The following is a 9,858-nucleotide window of genomic DNA, read 5'->3' on the forward strand; positions in this document are numbered from 1 at the left end:
TGTGTGTGTGTATGTGTATGTTAGACCAGTTTATGTGTTTATGTAGTATGTTAGACTAGTTTAAGTGTTTATGTAGTTAATAAAACCTTACTTGTATCACACTTGACGTGGTTCATTGTTTGCTCATAACTGGAGTCACTTAATCATGCAGATTTATGCTACAAGCTTTTGTAGAATTGTACAGTAAGGAAGTTATTTCCCTTAACCAGGAAATTAACGTTCTTAGAATTGACAAGACAGTTGACCCTGAGAGGTCAGCTAAATATCTACAGCGGATCTAAAATATTCATAATTAATTATAACTAGTTGATTAATTATTCATATTTCCCATGAGCTGATTCGTTACACTATCTAGGTGGTTTAATAAAAATATTTGAACATTATATCTAAAAATTACCTCAACTTAGCACCAGCAAGCTTGTTAGCTAGACAGTTAGCATCAGCTAACAATATTTACTTATTTTCAGTATGGTTATGATGAATAAACATTCATATCTGTCTACTCCGTTAGTTAATCCAAACAATATAAAAATTTATACTGTTGATAAACAATATAAAAACAGACGTCACATAGGGCTAAATGCGTAGCATTTTAATAAAACTGTTAACGTTCAGGCAGCGGGGAATATAAACGTGCATGAGTTATTTTATTTAATCTGTGTTATTTTAATGTTTCGGGTTTTTTTATACCTAAAACATAGAGACACTGATATTGATGTGTCTGCATTCAAGCATTTCAGTGGGCTTAAATAGATCACCCTTTACAGCAGATTTAGTTCACAAACGACTGACAGTTTTGACCTAAATATGATTTTCAGTTACAATAATTAATCCTAAAATTCGACAATAGTAACTTACTTTTAGCAGCATCAGTCGCGCTTGCGCTCACAAGATCTCCCGGTTCTTACTAAACGGTTCATTTGAATCAGTGAGTTGTTGACTCGAGAACAGCTGCAATCAGATCATTCTAATTCGTGAATGAATCGTTTGGTGCAATTTGCGAACCGATTTAAAAGGTTCATTGAAAATAATCAGTTTGTTCTTGAATCAGACACTGCTTCTGCGTGTCGGAGCACGTGATAAATTATAAGGAGTAAAGATATGTTTTATGAAATGTAGTGAAGTAAAAGTTACTTAAAATAAAACTACTCCAGTAGTAAAGTACAGATACTTGAAAAATTTACTTAAGTACAGTAACGAAGTAAAACTACTCCGTGCAGGACGGAAATACTGAGATGTGAGGGCCTGTGTTGCAAGCGGAAGCAGCTTCGCGCTTGTTTCGGCTGCTGGTGACCCATACTGCCCTGCATTGAACACACACCCGGACAGCCATTTATGCTGCAGCGCCCAGGGAGCAGTTGGGGCTTCAGTGCCTTGCTCAAGGGCACCTCAGTCGTGGTATTCAAGGTAGGAGAGAGCGCTGTACATTCACTCCCCACACCTACAATCCCTGCCGGTACGAGACTCGAACCCGCAACCTTTGGGTTACGAGTCTGACTCTCTAACCATTAGGCCACGACTTCCCCTAATTGCCTGGGTAGCCCGCAGTGTTGCCGACTTAGCAATTTGTTGCTAGATTTGGCAACTCCTCAAGCCTTGTCCACATTAATAAGTTTCCGTTGAAAACGCATCTTTTCCTCTGGTTTTGGCCTTCCATCCACACTAAGACAAGGAGTCCAGGAAATCAGAGCTTTTGAAATGCTCTCCAGAGCAGATAAATTTGAAAATGCTGTTTTCACGTTGTAGTATGGACTGTGGAAACGGAGGCTTTTGAAAACGATGACGCATGATTAGTCATGTGACCAGGGTTTGAAATTAACACCCGCCAAATGCGGGTAAAAATCAGCTGTGGTGGGTAACACTGTCAAATCACTAGCCAATTTGGCAGGTTGCTTTTCGTAAATTATGTTTACTAATTAATTTCTTGAGGAAGTTTATGTAAGCCAAATCTGCACAGATTTAATGTAAATACGGAACTCGAGACTCATCATGATATATTAAATAAGCCTAATTGCGCAGCATCTGGACATATCTAGCTTACTTGAACATACCCAGCGATGTAGCTACTGGCCATCGGGAGCACCGGGACATTCCCCGTGGGTCGATCGCTGAAGCAAGGGAGACCTCATATTAGGCGCTGTTTTTAAATTACAGCCCACGCGAAACTGCAAAAAGCAAGTACTCCAAAAGTGTGAAGCGGTGCTACCCGGTGCATCTGCCAGCTGCGCGTTAAAGCAGAGCGGGATCAGTCTCCCGCACAGCTCTGCGCTTCCGCCATGATTTATAAGAGATAAACAGCGCAAATCGCTTGATCCATTCAGAAATGACACAGAATTGTGTTATACAGTTGTGTGATATGACAACATTAAAGGTTCTGCCTGAAAACAGCCACGACGAGGTAAAATGCATGTAAACAAACTGCAATGTAAACAAACTTTAATAGCTTATTTCTCTTTAAATGTTTCATTCTAATTCATTTTAATTTAAGTAAAATGTTAATTCAGTAAGAGCCTGATTAAAGATAAAAGTCAGTGTCTCTGTAATTTAGAGACACTTATAAATGAGGTGTTTTCCATTTACAAATATTATAAAGTTCTTAAAGGGATAGTTCACCCAAAAATGAAAACTGTCATTATTTAGGCTACTCAGCATCATGTCATTCCAAACCTGTATGAATTTCTTTCTTCTGTGGAACATAAAAGAAGATATTTTGAGAAATTCAAGAAATGTTTGTCCATACAGTAGAAATCAAGAGTAACCAAAATGGTTTGGTAACATTCTACAAAATATATTTTTTGTTTTACAGAAGAAAGTAAGTCATACAGGTTTGGAAAGTCATGAGGGTGAGGAAAGGATGACAGTATTTATCAGCATTAAATTTCCTATGTTCTAGCACAAAATCAATGCTTATACTGTCAAGTGCATTTCTATGTGACAAAAATGCAGTAGGCTATTAGTTTGTTGCATTTGCTGTGAATTCAGTAATATATCATTATTTGTTTTTGTCCTCATTTATTTATTTATTTACTTACTCCAATTGAAGGCCCTATAACACAGCGAAACATTCACAGGGGACCTTGAGGGCCAGGTAGGCTGGATTTATCCAGGGACAAATTTTAACCCCAGTCCAGCCCTGTACCCATCACTACGCAAAAAATAATGGTGTGACGGGCACACTGGTTTCCTTTGCATTGAAGCAATAACAAAAAATAAAACAATGCCTGAAGACTCGCACTGTGTCTACACCAGATGTGACAAAATACTATAGAACCCATTATAATCGGTGATGCGGCCTACACTGGATGTGGCACAGCACAGCATGACAAATCCCCGACAGTAAACTGATGCCTCGTTCTATTTATGACGTAGGCCTACTGTTTGACAAAGTACAAATGATTTGCAATGGTCACTTTGTCGCATCCAGTGTGGACAGCCTCAAGCTGTTGGCTTACCTCCGGCCTTTTATTCATAATTTATTTGTTTAGTTTTTTTGGCTAGTAGAAATTATGAATGGCCGGTAACTTAAAAATTTAGTAGCCAAATTGGCTGGTGAGTGAAAAAGTTAATTTCAAACCCTGCATGTGACCCATATTGTACCAATAGACGTACCGTCTTAAACATCATTTATATACTGTGGGGTCTGAGACCACATCGGAAATCTTTTTGAAACAAAAAATAAATGATAAATATTTAAGAGGTCTAGGTCACTACTGAGCAAATTTGTCAAATTGACCATGTGAATTCCTTTGTACAAAAGATAAAAATGTTCTTGCATTTAAGCACAAGATGTTCTTTGGAATATTCTCGAATCATGCTGATCATCAGCTTTTTCTTGTGGAGTTCATGTCAGCTCAAGTGCTGCTGTCATTAAAGGAGAACAAACCAAATACTGAGACATTCTGCATGTCATTAATTTACCAATTAAATTTTTCCCTCAAAATAGTATTCTACTATAATTTGAAGTGAAAAGTACTTCAAAAAGACTGAGAAACCCCACTGTACAGTGTGTTTAAATTTGTCTTCTTCCCTGTGTTTTCCTCTGGGAAATTAGTATTCTAGCTCCCTCCAAATCTTCATCCTGACCAATGCTTTCAGAATTACTGTGATTGTCATTATGGAACTACTTTTCTAACTGATGTCTAGGTTCCTGACGTAGTTTCGCTAATGTAAATGACTGCACCATCTAATTTGCAAGGAGAGGACTGAAAATTGAGGCAGATTCCCAATTCCATCAAAGGTTGTCCGCCCAAGAATCCATTGCGTTTGTCATGAGCTTAAACTCCAAGGTTAAAAGGTGAAAGAGAATCAAAATGAGGCTTCTCTCAAACTGCGGCCACTATAAGTCAAATGAATAAAATCAAGAAACTTTGAAGCCGTAAACAGAGAACTGGTGTTGAATTTTGCTATCGGTCTGAAATTAATAATGAATAAATGACCGAACATTGGTGTTTCAGAAACATTCAGAGCTGTTTTATGAGTAAAATCAGTGTAGGAAGTGCTGTAAACTGAAACTCTAGTTGTACTGCAAACCCCCTGTTACATATGAGACTAAATTGGGTCTACACAAACACACACTCATACAGATTCACACACTGCAGGTTTCAGTACTATTTGGTGAGAATCAGTGAGGATTCTGACAGTTTGACAGTCTTAAGGGAGAGAGAAAGTGACAGTAATAGAGAGGGAGAGAGCTAGAGAAAAAAAACAAGGAAAGATTACATGTCAGACTTCATCAGCAACAGGAAAACCAGCAGTAAATGAGTTTGCGTGCATGCATCAATGCAACTCGACTTGCATATTCTACGCACACAAATATACGAATAAATGAACTCATTGTATTTATTTATTTGCGTGCATGTGTTGTTTGTGCGGCCTTCAAATTGAAATTCCCTACGTGTTATGAAAATATGGGATGCTATGTGATGCGCTCCATGTGTAAAACGCACCATCAAGGTCAGGAAACCACAGTGGACTTTCATAAAAGACCAACAACTTCTCACCAACCCAAATCAATAAATTCTCTTCTCTTATTACTAATCGATCACTATTCTTTTGAGACCCAATCAATCAGCTTGGACCTCAGGTCACAACCATCACCAGGACAAGATCTGACAAGAGCCCTCAACCCAATGGATTCCAATAGTAGCCATTACCGACAAGACAATAGAGAATGAGCTTATTGTTTCAATCATCTAGCAATCCACCTGAGCATCCTCTACTCGCTTCCTGACTCGCTGAACTTGACTTTAATGGCCCGAGAGCTCAAACTGTTTTATAATGAGGGCTTTCCCACAGCATACTCTCCTCATTATGCACACAAACACACACATACACACAGATAGCGACAAGCTTCTTATTGATATTGTGCCCAGTAAAGTGGTCCCTAAGAAACTGGGAGGGGGGGGTCTCATGAGTGTGTTTTATTCGCCGGGAAAACAATACAACTATATTTCATCCATGTAAACACTCAGGAAACCTTTGAACTTCCACAGTTAACCCCATCCAAGATTTTGAGCCGTTTAACAGCAACGGCTGACTCTGAAAAATGCACCAATTCCGCTCAAATTCAAAAGCGCTAGACTCAGAACTCAACTGCAATATGGAGTCCAATTTGAGTGTGGATTCTGCGACGCAGGCTTTAAATTACACATGCATACTTTTATCAGAATGCCACAGATGTGACTTTTAGCTTCCCACAGATCAGGGGCATCAGTCATAGTGATTTTGTCATTGTAGTGATATGTGAGTTGACCTGCTGATATATCAAGGCAGAGAAGGTTCTGACAGATGTGTTGTAGTTCATTGAAAAAGGGAGCTGTTCTTTCAGCACCACTCACAGTCAAATAGCCACATCACATCAAAGTGCATTTTAACATGTATTAGTTCTTGTGCAGATTCTACTTCACAGATTTTATCGACAAGTGGCTAACCGATCCCCCTGGCCATTCAGTAAAGCCCATGAGAGAACGTGCCTTGTTTATTAATAGGCCATCCAAACGCTGCCGGTAATGGCATGCGCTATAGCCAGATCTCTTTGGAAACTTAAGTAGGGAAGTGTGTGTGGGTCCATCTTCAAACTCACCCTACAGGCAATAGGAGCCCCACCATGGGACTCGATGCATTCTTTATAACCGCACACACAACAACACAATAAACCCAGGCTGTGCCCCATACCACATTCAAACCTGAGTGACAGTTTCTTTAAGAGGAGTCAATGGCGCTGTCAAAGACAATTTTCGCCAACATTTCATCTGTGTATTCTAGGCACACATTTGAGGGAGTAAGCTAAAGTAATCATTAGCATTAGGAGATTGGCTTGTTTATACTGATAATGCATCAAATGAAGGAAGTCTATGAGTTCGGATGAGAATTTTTGCAGGTGGCACGAGGTAAAAGAGGGCAATGTGAATTTATGAATCTGCATCCATGACGAGCATGATCCTCATGCCTTGGGTGTGTTCTTGCATGAGCCTTGGATTGTAACAGCAACACAAGGCCAGCCAAAAGACTTTTCACGCTACGCTTAACTGGGTTAAGGCCAATTTTAACCCTGGGTTAAGCAACTTTCACACATTTCAAAATAGGGTTAGTAAGGCTTTTAACCCTGGGTTATGAAGCCTTGCTTTTGGCTTTGCAGTGCTAACATTTAATAAACTGACATACAGTGATGCTGTGCTGAAATATTACAATGAGTTGTTTAGCAACAGAGTACCAATTATAAACGAACAGTGCTTACCTCATTAAGTATTCATGAGCTTTGTATGTTGCATAAACTTTCATGTTATGTTTAGTCTCCACAGTGAGGGGAAAATATAGAACAGCTACACAAATGTATTAACTGGTGATAATAAGAAAGTATTAAAGTATTGTTTTGCTGTATGCTTTATAAGGCTTAAAACAACCAGAGCAGATCTACATGGCAACATTTACACTACACACACGCGCTGTAGTTGTCCAATCAATGTTACTAACCTCATAAATATGCAAATAAGTACGTTGACTCATCGTTTAAAAACGTACAGTGAAATATCCCAGTTTAACGTTTAGCCAATATTAAGAATGACAATTTCAAGCATGGGAAGCCCAATAAAGCGGTATTAGAATGCTCCGGTAAATTGTTCAGCATAAGTCAACCAATCATAAACTAAGCAATTGCCTGCCTCATTAAATATTAATGCAACATAAACTTGCACGCACTTAACTTTAGCTTCTGAGGGGGGGAAATGTTGCAAATGTTTAAAAGGTTGTGCAGTGACTCAAAAAGTGAGGAAGTCACCGTTTTTTTCAACATTGGTCCGAAAAGTCCATACAGGACGCGTGCAGTATTTGTCCAATCAATGTTACTGACCACATAAATATGCAAATAAGAACGATAACCCGCTGTTCACTGAAATTTCGTAACCTGAATAATGACTAACCCAGGGCAGTAAATGAGCAGTGGGAAACAGTGAACAAGATAACCCCGCAGGGATTCAGTTAACCCGGGAATAAAAATGACCATGGGTTTACAATTTCAAGTGTGAAAAGCTCACGAGAGGTCTAATGTGTACCAGCCGGTGTCGGCACAGATTCTCCTGCGCACTCTCTCTCGCTCACTCTCTTGCAGACTGTGATCAGACGCCACTGCAGTGTGTGTGTGTGTGTGTGTATAAAAAATGAGTGTGTGTGTGCGTGCGCGTGCGTGTTCTGTTCGTACCATCGCAGGAGGGTGCAATTCTCCCGCAAACACCGCCTTTAAACAAGCCATCTCAAACGCTGCCGCACATCACGTCGCGTTTTCTAAATTTATTTGGAGTCAAACAAAACCAAAACGAGGTTATATAAAACAGTGGTTTGCCAATAGACCGCACAATTGGAATAAAATGTTAAACCCTTCGTTTTGTCAGTAATAAAAACACCTCGATTAAGACCTTGTCTTGTTTTTGCGCGTATGCAAAGTCCGCGGCTCTCACTGAGATCTTAACTGATTCCCACCTGAAATGCTGTTTTAGGTGTGGGTAAATCCGAAGAACAGATGTCCGTTATATTGTATCATAAATTGAAAAAAAAAAAACTATGTAGATATTTGCGTACTTGTAGAATACAAGTTTCTAAAAATATTTTTTTATTTTTATGTCAGTGAAGGATATGTTCGCCCTCATATCGGATGTTTTACTTATTAGTTTGTTTAAAATTCTTATAAATATCAATGAAGATTCTTACTGGAGTCACATTACTGCAATACAACGCCTAAAAAGAAACATCCTGCCCAGACACCTTGATTTTGAAAAACAAGTAGGACAGCAAAAAAGACCACAATTTACTTTTATATAATTACAGCTGTCCGTACCATCGTATAGATATAATTATGTTTTCGCATTAATAATAAGAAGGGGGTGGGGGGGCTGAATACTCGTGAAATAGTCATGAAAATAATGCCACAATAAATCAGATACTACTGATACAAAATAAGGCTCATTGTCTTCTTTCACAAAACATAATTGCCTATTTATTTTATTACATTTAGGTGAAATATGATCCGGACATGTTGACAGGTCTCACTCTGTAATTCTGCCTTGATGAAAATGAGTTGTCATTATTTAAGCATCACACTCCACATTTACACGATTTGGATATTTTGTAAAGGTTAGAGTACATAGGCATTTTCACGAGCAGAAGCAAATCAACTCGCCGCCCCCGCATCACCATGAAACCTGTCCAAAAACACACACTAAAAACTTCGCATGGGTAACTAAAACAGAGCGCGAGCTTACCGTCAGCCCACGTCCAAAAATTGATCCGCGGTCAGTCAATAAAACACTTGGAAAAGGAATGAACGCGCATCACGATGAATGAGGAATCTGACCAAATCATCCATCCGAACAGAAAAATTCACCAGCTAATAGTTTATTCCAATACAGACGCTGCCTTAAAGAGAATTCAAAGGATTTCCAAGGGTCTCTATGACTTTAGGACATCATAATGCATTAAGAACTCAAAGGTGCTGAAGAAGGACTCATGGCTTGACCGTGCGCCCTCGTCCAGCGGACAGTCGGTCGCTCCTGCGCATTCCGTGGCGCGCCGTGCGCTCGTCGGTCAGAGGGATGCTTTGAGATGTCTCAGGTATCCGGCAGCTAGAGTTCCTGTGGGGGTTTCCTCTTCAAGACGGGCTGTGTGCTGCTGTGGGAGAACTCTCCATGGTCCTAAAGTCCGCCGCAAAGCCAAGCCTGCGTGCGCGCGCGCAACAACTGTGGTGGGCTGCATGTATTTAGGAACATCTTCAGTTAAAGGAATAGCTCACCCCCCAAAAATAAACATTCTGTCATCCTTTACTCACCCTCAGGTCGCTCCAGAACTTTACTTTTTTTCTTCTGCAAAAGGTAGAATGGTTATTGCTTTTCCCTCTCACAATTAAAGCATGTGACTACATGTGACCAGTGGATTTCAGGCGCCAAAAAGCAACTGAAGTGAAATTACAGTTTTGTGCGAAGGAGATTTATGCTGTAATTCACTGAAAATCTTACACCTTTTAAATGCCATTAAAGGAATATTTCACCTAAAATGAAAATTTGTTTAATCTACTGATCCTCAGTCCATCCAAGTAATCATCATGACTCCAGTCCATCGATTAACATCTTGTGGAGTGAAAAGCTGAGTGTCTGTAATAAATCTATCATTGAGACATTTTTAACTGAAAACATGGCTTCAATATGAGTCGTCTATCCCTAATATTGCTTTCTCCAATTGCCTTGAGGAGTGAAATATATACGGATCAAGCACAGTTTACAAGCAAAAACACTCCAAAACAAATATGTCAGTGGATGTTGATGTGAAAGGAAAACAGGGGGATGGACTTTTTCACTGGAGAAAATGTTATCA

At 39.5% G+C, this 9,858-nt stretch overlaps 1 protein-coding gene across 1 annotated transcript in view; it reads right to left on the bottom strand.

Annotated features, from left to right (window-relative positions):
• il1rapl1a (interleukin 1 receptor accessory protein-like 1a) overlaps positions 1-9,090 on the bottom strand; it is a 106,166-nt gene extending 97,076 nt beyond the window's left edge. Inside the window, exon 1 of the mRNA XM_016237948.1 lies at positions 8,754-9,090. The gene's annotated coding sequence lies outside the window, so the exon portion shown is untranslated. The remainder of the gene's footprint in view (positions 1-8,753) is intronic.
• Positions 9,091-9,858: the final 768 nt, after the last annotated feature.

This window comes from Sinocyclocheilus grahami, unplaced genomic scaffold (assembly GCF_001515645.1).
Source record: "Sinocyclocheilus grahami isolate Dianchi unplaced genomic scaffold, SAMN03320097.WGS_v1.1 scaffold527.1, whole genome shotgun sequence".
In the NCBI taxonomy this organism is placed as follows: domain Eukaryota; kingdom Metazoa; phylum Chordata; class Actinopteri; order Cypriniformes; family Cyprinidae; genus Sinocyclocheilus; species Sinocyclocheilus grahami.